Below are 9,391 nucleotides of genomic sequence, written 5' to 3' on the forward strand. Positions count from 1 at the left end.
TGAAAGCAGAGAATATCAGAAAGATGTTTACCTGTGCTTTATTGACTATGCAAAGGCTTTCAATTGTGTGGATCATGACAAGCTATGGACAACATTGTTAAGTATGAGTATTCTTGAATACTTAATTGTGCTCATGAGGAATCTGTACCTGGACGAAAAGACAGTAGATCAAACAGAACATGGGAACACTGAATGTTTTAAAATTAACAAAGATGTGCGACAGGGTTGTATTCTTTCACCATACTTATTCAACCTGTATGCTGAGTAAATAATCCGAGACTCTGAGTTCTATTAATAAAAACATGGCATCAGGATTGGAGGAAGACTCATTAACAACCTGCGATATGCAAATGATACAACCTTGTTTGCTGAAAGTGAAGAGGACTTAAAACATTTACTGAAGAAGATCAAAGAGTACAGTCTTCGGTATGTGTTGCATCTCAATGTAAAGAAAACAAAAATCCTCACCACTGCACCAATAAACAACATTCTTATCAATGGAGAAAAGTTTGAAGTTGTCAAGGACTTCATTTTTCTTGAATCAACTATCAACACTCATGGAAGCAGCAGTCAAGAGATAAAATGATTTATTACATTAAGCAAATCTGCTGCATAGGATCTTTTTAAAGTGTTGAAGAGCAGAGTTGTCATCTTGAGGACTAAGGTGCACCTGGCCCAAATCATCATATTTTCAATAACCTCATATACATGTGAAAGCTCGACAGTGAATAAGGAAGACAGTAGAAGAATTGATGCCTTTGAGTTATGGTGTTGAAGGAGAATATTGAAAGTACCATGGGCTGCCAAAAGAACCAATAGATCTGTTTTGGAAGAAGTGCAGCCAGAGTGCTCCTTAGAGTCCAAGATGACCAAACTTCGTTTCTCATACCTTGGACATATTGTCAGGAAGGGCCAGTCGCTTGAGAAGGATATCATGTTTGGTAAGGTAGAGGGTCAGAGAAAAATAGGAACCTCCCAATAAGATAGATTGGCCAAGTGGCAGCATCAACGGACTCAAGCATGGCAACCATAATGCGGTAGGCCCAGGATCAGGCAGTGTTTCATTCTGCTGTGCATAAGGTCACTATGGATTGGTACTGACTCTATGGCACCTAACAACAACAACAAGAGTCCTGGTGTGATGCTGTGAGTAATGTGCCAGACCTCAAAGCTATTTAAACTGCAAGGTTGGTGGTTCAAGGTCACCAGCTGCTCCTCAGAAACCCTATACAAGGTCATTATGGTTTGAAACTGACTTGACGTCACTTCACAACAACAGCAGTGCTACCCAAAGATCCTTGGTATACACAAGTACTGTGTAAATTTTTTTGTTCACTGGCAAAATGTGTTTTGAGGGTTAAAATAATATGTAGGAAATTATAGAGAACATCTAGCATATAGAGGACCATTTTCATGTATGTCAGATTAATCTCATTTAATCTTCATCAGAGCATTCTGCATATGACACTATAATTTCCATTTAACATATTATAAGTCTGGTATTTTATAGAGGTTAAAGTAACCTATATGCAATGCATGATTGATAGAGTTGAGAATTGCACTCAAAAAACTTCATGTTCTTTTGCTATTTTAGAGGTTTGACTTTACTCCTTACAACTCCGAGTTGAAAATATATAGCTGGAAATTTTTCATAGACAGTGACACAAAATACTCCCATGGTTCAGAAAAAGTCTTTCTCTCTCTCCTGTTCTATACCAGTTAATGTGATATATTGAAAGGAGAGTCTCTTGAGAAAAGGAGATATTGTTTGCCATTTACTTACTGTGTGACCTTGGGCAAATAATTGGAACATCCTGAGCCAAAGTTTTCTTAAATCTAATAACAGGAGAAGAAAAATTTCCTCATCAACTGATTGTCCAAATTTTAATACATTGTATAAATCTTCAAAAAATGTTTGTGTGTGTGTGTGTTTTTTTTTTTTTTTTTAATGGATTCTTTGGGTTTCTGAAATGAAGTAAGATGTAATTCCTATCACTGTGAATGGTTTTAGAGCAAGTTAGAATGAAACTTAAAACTCAATATTTCAAACATTATCTATAAATGGCTTTGGAATTCATCACATGGCATTTCATCCCCCTAAAATATGCCTTCTTAGTGTGTTTTTAAGTTATTTAAAAGTCTTTGAATTCCTAAGTGCATACATTCACAAATTCATATTAGGAAATTTAAAATATACATTGCTAAGAACTGATAGTTCCAAGTTAAGCAACACTATCTTACTTTTTGAGATTCTCAAAGACATTTTTTAAAAAGCTCTGCTTAAGCGTATCAGGTCAAATATAAGTGGGAAGAGTTTTGGGAGTACAAACATGAATTTCAAGTTAGGTGAAGAATCTTTCCCCTCCCAGAAATGACTTTCTGTCTTTAGTACCATGTTTGCTTTCTTCTTTCAGAATTATCTTAAAATCTGTTGACTGTGAAATGTAACAGGCCACCTTTGATAGAATATATGAGTATTACATCTTTTCCTTCTAGTCCTTTTTGGAATATGTATAATTTACCCTACTCTTATGACATTTCTTGGCATACTTTAATGTGCTGCTTTGTGCCTTAAGTTTTAAGATCTGACATCTATATGATCAGCAAACAACACTGATTATAATTTAATTGTGGTTATAAAACATATCTCACATTCCTTATATTACCCACATTCCCTAGTTCTTATTTCTGCTTTTTAAGAAGTATCTGATGAAGAAATAAATGAATGCAAAATTTTCAAATTGTATGATTATGTGTGTTTTTCTTTCTTTTATAAAATTTCCTTTTCATTTAAATCATACTGAGAACACAGTTTGTATAGGGTGCATGGGGAGAAATGAATCCTGTTGGTGGTTATTAGATACTTGTTACTTGAAAATATTTTTGATTTTTTTAAGTGAAAAATTGTGGGAGCATATACACAATACACAATTCTTATTACGAAGTCTGGGAACTGAATCCCTTATAAATGATGTTGTTGTTGTTGTTAAGTGCCGTCTAGTCGATTCTGACCCATAGCGACTCCTTAAGGTTTGCAGCCCAATTCGTAGACACTACGCTACCAGAGCAGTGAAAGTTTTCACAGTAATATGACACTTTTATCCAATTCCCTAGCCCATTTGATTCAAATTTTGTTCACTCTCCTATGGCCCAATGTTTACCACTGTGACTTCAATCACAATATCACTAGGTGTATTTGATCTTTCCTTCCAACTCTTTAATAAGACCATAGGTAGAATCCTGATCCCCATCCAGAATCTTCTGAGGTGGGAAATTTCCACTTGAAGAAACAAGCTGACCAGCCTGGAAAAACTAGCAGAACAGAAGATCGTTCTTGAAAAAAAAGACCAGCAAGAAAAATAAAAAACAATAATGGCAGTCTGACTGACTACTACATGAATAAGCAAGTTGTTTACTGGGGAGTCATCAAGGCAAGCAATCAAGTCCCCTCAGGGCAAACCCCCTTCCAAGACTGAAATTCAAAAGGAATACATGAGCAGGCATGTAATCTTGCTGGTGACCATGTTGGTCTATTGATAAGGGGAAATGGGGGGGGAAACAGCAATGAAGCTGTGAGCTAAGTCCGACCACACTCAATAGACTCCTGCCAACCTGGATTGCAAAGTGGTTAATCAGCAATATAGGGAGACCTGGAGACTCCTGAGCCCATGGACAATGGCATAGTTACAGAGGACTAGAGCACAGAGTGAAGTGTCCAGATGATGTGAAGTGAGAGGAGATGCACAAAAGCAACTATACTTCCAGATAGTAACCATTTGACTAAGCTTCAATGGCTGGATGATCAGAACTCAACTAGAGGAAAAAAGAAGAGGCAAAAAACAGTGTAATCCCCTACAACTTGGTAAGCTTGACCTATACTTAAGAATGCAATAGTGTAAAGGAGGGAATGACTCTTTATAGCAAGGATCATTCCCACCCCCTCTGCACACTGCACACAGGGTTGACAGGAATGGGCAACTTAGACATTGGCTACCAAAAACTTGGGTGGGGGGGGGCAGGAAAGAGCTACAAAGCCATGACATGATTGGCTTACAAGTTTTCAAGAGGGAACTTAGTTTCAGAGGGTGTAGGGGAAGTTAGAATCTCCATTGAGTGGTTTTCAACCTGTATAGAAGGGACTAGTAAAATGAGATGGAAATAAGACTCTTGTGACTCAGTAGTGAATAATTGCTCTCAGGACTGATTGTGAATGTTGCAAATGTAAAGGTAGACATTTGTAACAAAAAGAGCAGAGTGGTTGATCTTGCAGTCCAGGAGTGGAGGATCCTGGAACCATGAAGGGAGAAGAGTGGAGTGAGGGACCCTATCCAGAGAAGCAGCGTTGCCAGTAATGGAGGCAGAGATGATGATGTGGAGAGATGGAGCTGCTGGGGACTCTAGACTCAAGGAAAGAGAGGGACTGTGTGCTGGAGGCCCGGGGGACTGGTGTGTGCAGTGTATACTCTTTGGTTGCTTGAATGGTTATATATTCCTGAGCGCTTCAGTGTACATTCAAAAAACAACAACAAAAAGATTGGAAGCAAATGCTGTTGTATGATGATGCATGGAGGTGATTGTAATCATTGCAATGAAAGGAAATGTGATAGGATGAGTGTAAAGCTGATGCTCTCACATGTAAACTATCACTCAATTCACAATAAAAAACTTTTTAAAAAATCATATAAAGCTGAATCTCATCTAACTTCCTTTCAAGAATAGCGTTAGTTACTTGGTAACTATTATCTGCTTTAATTTTCATCATTAGAAAACCAGAAAAATTAATGTGTGCTTAATCAGTTCCATTTCTGTCAAGGTCCTATGTCGGGGTCCCGCCTCGACAATGAAGTGTGGGTGTCACGAAGAAGGGAGATCTGGGGGAAAAAGTGATAGAGAAAGAGGTAGACAAAATATATACAAAAAAGACAGACACATAGATAGGATGCAAGCTGGCAGGTAGACAGATCTGCAAACATATTGCCTAGCATTGCCCAGCATTGCCCAGCATTGCACAACATTGCATGCAGAACTTACTCTACCTCAGCCTTTAAGTCTCTTTTTTAGGGAGGGATTTGTTACAAAGGAAGGATGTAATTCACTCAGGGAGGATGTCACAAAGGGAGGATGTGATTAAGGCAGGATACGGAACTGAAATGTGATGAATCATTCAAAATAGGACATAATGATTCACAGGAACAACTTTTAAGATATTTTCATAGTTTTTCTTAACAATCTAACATTTTTATTTTTACAGGAAAAAGGTAGGTTCAATCAAGCCGTTATATATTAATTTTTAGGCTTAAATGATCTAGAGTAGCGACGTGAGGTTTCTTAAGGATACTTAACATAAAGCAAGGTTCCTGAAAGAGGCCAAGCTGTCTCTGTACACTTTGCAAACTTTTGTTTGTGAGCAAGATCTCAGGCACCGGGCTTCATTTATCTATACCTAAAATGCTACGTTGTTCTTAATATTCCTATATACTTTCAGGAGGAAGGAGAGCATCTGGGTTAAACTGATCATATTCAGAGGTGGTTTAATGGGGCTGCCACTGATCAACCCAGGGTTTGCATATGCTGTCCCCAGTACATTTCTAATACATATACTTTGTAATAATGTTATATTGAAAAATACATTATTTTTAGAAAATGCATACTTATATTTTTTAACTACTTGGAAACTTAACACATGGCACATTGTGTGGGGAAATCACAGTCAATTTTTTCACATAGCCATACATATATAGAATTCAGGATGTTGTAAATGGTAAAGCGTTTGATTCCTAGATAAATTGTTGGCTGTATCTTGGAAGACATTCCTTATAATCTGCTTTTGTAAGGTCACAACCTTGAATACTCTGTGAAGCATTTCCACTTATCACACAAATATATATATATATATTAGCTAGATCGATAGATGTGTGTTTGTTTCTACGGTTAAAAGGAAATGTGATCTATTAAGACTGTTTTGCTGAATAGTGAAAAAGACTATTCTCAGAATGGTTTTGATTATAATGTTCTTTCCATAAACTCTTCAAAATCTTAGACAATGAAGATTAACAAAGCAGAGTCGTCAGTTATCAACATAGTTTTAAGTCTACAGCTTTACTGAAAGGCCATTACTGTGATCTTTCAAATTGCTTACAGTGCCTGACTTAATTCATATATTCCTTTGGTCATAAAAATTCTCCCTAAACTGATTGTGAGGGTTGTAAATGTAAAGCTAGACGTTTTGTAGCAAGCAGGAGAGTGATTAACTTTGCAGTCTAGGAGCGGAGATCCCTGGGGCCATGAAGGGAGAAGAGCTGAGAGCAGGACCCTACCCAGAGAAGCAGTGATGCCTGAGATGGAGGCAGAGATGATGACGGATTAAATGGCGACATGGAGCAGCTGGAGACTTGAGACCCACAGAGGGAGAAGGGCTGTGTGCTGACAACCGGGTGCGGGGGAGGCAGGTTTGTAGGATATACCATTTGGTTAGTTGATGATGCATGGAGGGGATTGTAACCATGGCAATGAAATTATATATGATAGGATGAATGTAAAACTAATGTTCTCCCATATAAACTATCACATAATTCACAATAAAACATTTTAAAAAATCTCCTTAAACTATAGATAACTACAGGATTCAAGGAAAGTACTATGGAAAATAAGAAACCAGTTCTTAGGTAAGAATGTTGTTTTATTTGAATATGCTTTATACTTGTAGCAAAACTTGATTCTTTCTGATTCACTTTGAAAAATCAACCATAAAAATGAATTTTCCCTTTAGTTTAAGACATGTTTATATAAAACATACTTTGAATAGGAAAAGAGGAATATTTTGTTGGTTTACTGATATACTACAAAACATCAAAAGATGCAAAAGAAAAAGCTAATAAAACTATAAAGTGAAAGATACTTCAATAATGCTAACTGAATTATTATTTACTAATGAATTTTGTCAGGTAATTTCATCAATCTTTCCACCTACATTTGACAGAAAGACTGCTTTCTTAAAATTGACAAAACTATTTTGAATACTCTGACAGTATTTGAATAATTTCAACAGAAAGTTTAAAATATGTATTATCAGAGCTCCTTTTAGAATAATTAGTATTTGCAATTTAAAAAAAAAAGAAACTTGAATTTTATTTCCTGTAATTTTTTTTTTCCATATGGAAAAAAAAGTTCATTTGAGCTGATGGTTTGCCCTTGAACACATATACTTTGTTGCTCAGGTGTCCAGAAATATATAAAATTAATATACAATGAAGATGTTTCTAGTAATATTTTAAAGCACATATAAAAATGCATCTTTATTTTCTTGATTGTAGATAATTCCACCCAAACCCTACATATAAATAAAGAAACAGCAAAAGTTATTTAGCTTACCAATTCTTAGTTCCTTGAATTAAAACATAACCCTCTACTGCTCTGTGCTATCGAGTTGGTTCTGACTCAGTCAACTCTGCATAGGGTGTCCAAGGCCAAAAAATATCTAAGCTAGTAGAAAAAAATTCATCTTACTCCTATAGAGTGGTTTTGCTGTTGTTGTTATGTGCCATGGAGTCGGTTCCAACTCATAGTGACCCTTTACAGGATTTCTGAGGCTGTAAATCTTTACGGGAGCAGAAAGCCTCATCTTTCTCCTGCGGAACAGCTGTTAGTTTTGAACTGCTGATCTTGCGGTTAGCAGCCCGATTCGTAACCACTACACTGCCAGAGTTCTTTATATAGTGGGTAGTGGATTTGAAATACTGACTCTGAGGTCAGAAGCCCAATACACAATCTATTATGTCTCCAGAGCTCCTTAAATGTGAAGATTATTTCATGTGTTCTCCCTAGCAGGAAATTGTGTAGACCTGAATATTAATGTTCTGAAATAGTCTTCCTTGAAATGCATTAAAGTTGGATAGTATGTATGTATGTGTGTAGTTATTGCATACCATAGAGTAGATTCCAATTCATAGAGACACTATATACAGGTCAAGCTAAAACTGTCCTCATAGGGTTTATTAGACTTTAATTTTTACAGACCACCACTTGTCCATCAGTTTGTCTTACTGTTATAGCTTGTGTGCTGTTGTGATTATAGAAGGTATATCATAGGTATTTTAAATACCAGCAGGGTCACCCATGGTGAACAGGTTTCAACTGAGTTTTCAGACAAGGCAGAGTAGGAAGAAGAAGAGATGGACTACTTCTAAATATTTAGACACTGAAAAATTTGTGCACAGCAGTGGAACACTGTCAGCACCAGAACACTGAATATTAAAACATGGTAAAGAGCACCAAAACATTGTCAGATATAGTGCCAGAAGATGATACACTCAGGATGGAAAGTACTCAAGATATGATTAGGGATGAGCTATTTCCTCAACATAGAGTTTATTGAGATAATGTGAATAGAGTAAAGCCTTCAGAACCTTCATTTGTTGATGGGACACCACTCAAAATAAAGAGAAACAGCTGTAACATCTAGTAGAAATTGGAATATTAAATGTACAAAGTATTAAACTAGGAAAATTGGAAGTTTTCAAAAATGAAATGGAACACATAAACGTCAGTATCCTAAGCGTTAGTGATCTAAATGAACTGATACTGCACATTTTGAATCTAACAATCACATGGTTTACTATGCTGAGAATGAGAAATTGAAGATGAAAGTCACTGCATTCATCTTCAAAAATAATATATCAAGATCTATCTTTAAGTACAAAGATGTCTGTTATAGGATAATGTCCATATGCCTACAAAGAAGACCAGTTAACACCACTGTTAATCAACTTTAGGCTTCAGAAGCCAGTGATGATGAAATTGCAGAATTCTACTAACTTCTTCAGTCTGAAATTGATCAAACATGCTATCAACATGTACTAATAATTTCTGGTGATTGGAATGCAAAAGTTCGAAACAAAGAGGAAGAATCAGTAATTGGAAAATAATGCCTTGGTGATAAAAATGATGCTGGAGATCATATGATAGAATTTTGCAAGACTAATGACTTCTTTATTACAAATAACTTTTCTAAATAATGTAAAAAACAACCATATACATGGACCTCACTAGATGGAATACACAAAAATAAAATCTGGAAAGAAATGTTGAAAGGCTCCATGTCAGCCAAAACAAGGCCAGTGACATACTATGCAACAGACCAGCAAATTCAGGTTGAAGCTCAAAAAATTAAAACAAGTTCACCAGTGCCAAAATATGACCTTAACCACATCCAACCTGATTTACAGATCATATGAAGAATAGATCTGATGCATTAGACACTAAAGGTTAAAAACCAGAAGAGTTGTGGGATAGCAACTAGAACATCATACAAGAAGAAAACAAAAGGTCATTAAGAAGAGAAAAAAGAAGGAAAAGACCAGATGATGTCACATGAGACTCTGCAATCTGCTTT

Source organism: Chrysochloris asiatica, unplaced genomic scaffold, assembly GCF_000296735.1.
Source record: "Chrysochloris asiatica unplaced genomic scaffold, ChrAsi1.0 scaffold00351, whole genome shotgun sequence".
Lineage (NCBI taxonomy): Eukaryota > Metazoa > Chordata > Mammalia > Afrosoricida > Chrysochloridae > Chrysochloris > Chrysochloris asiatica.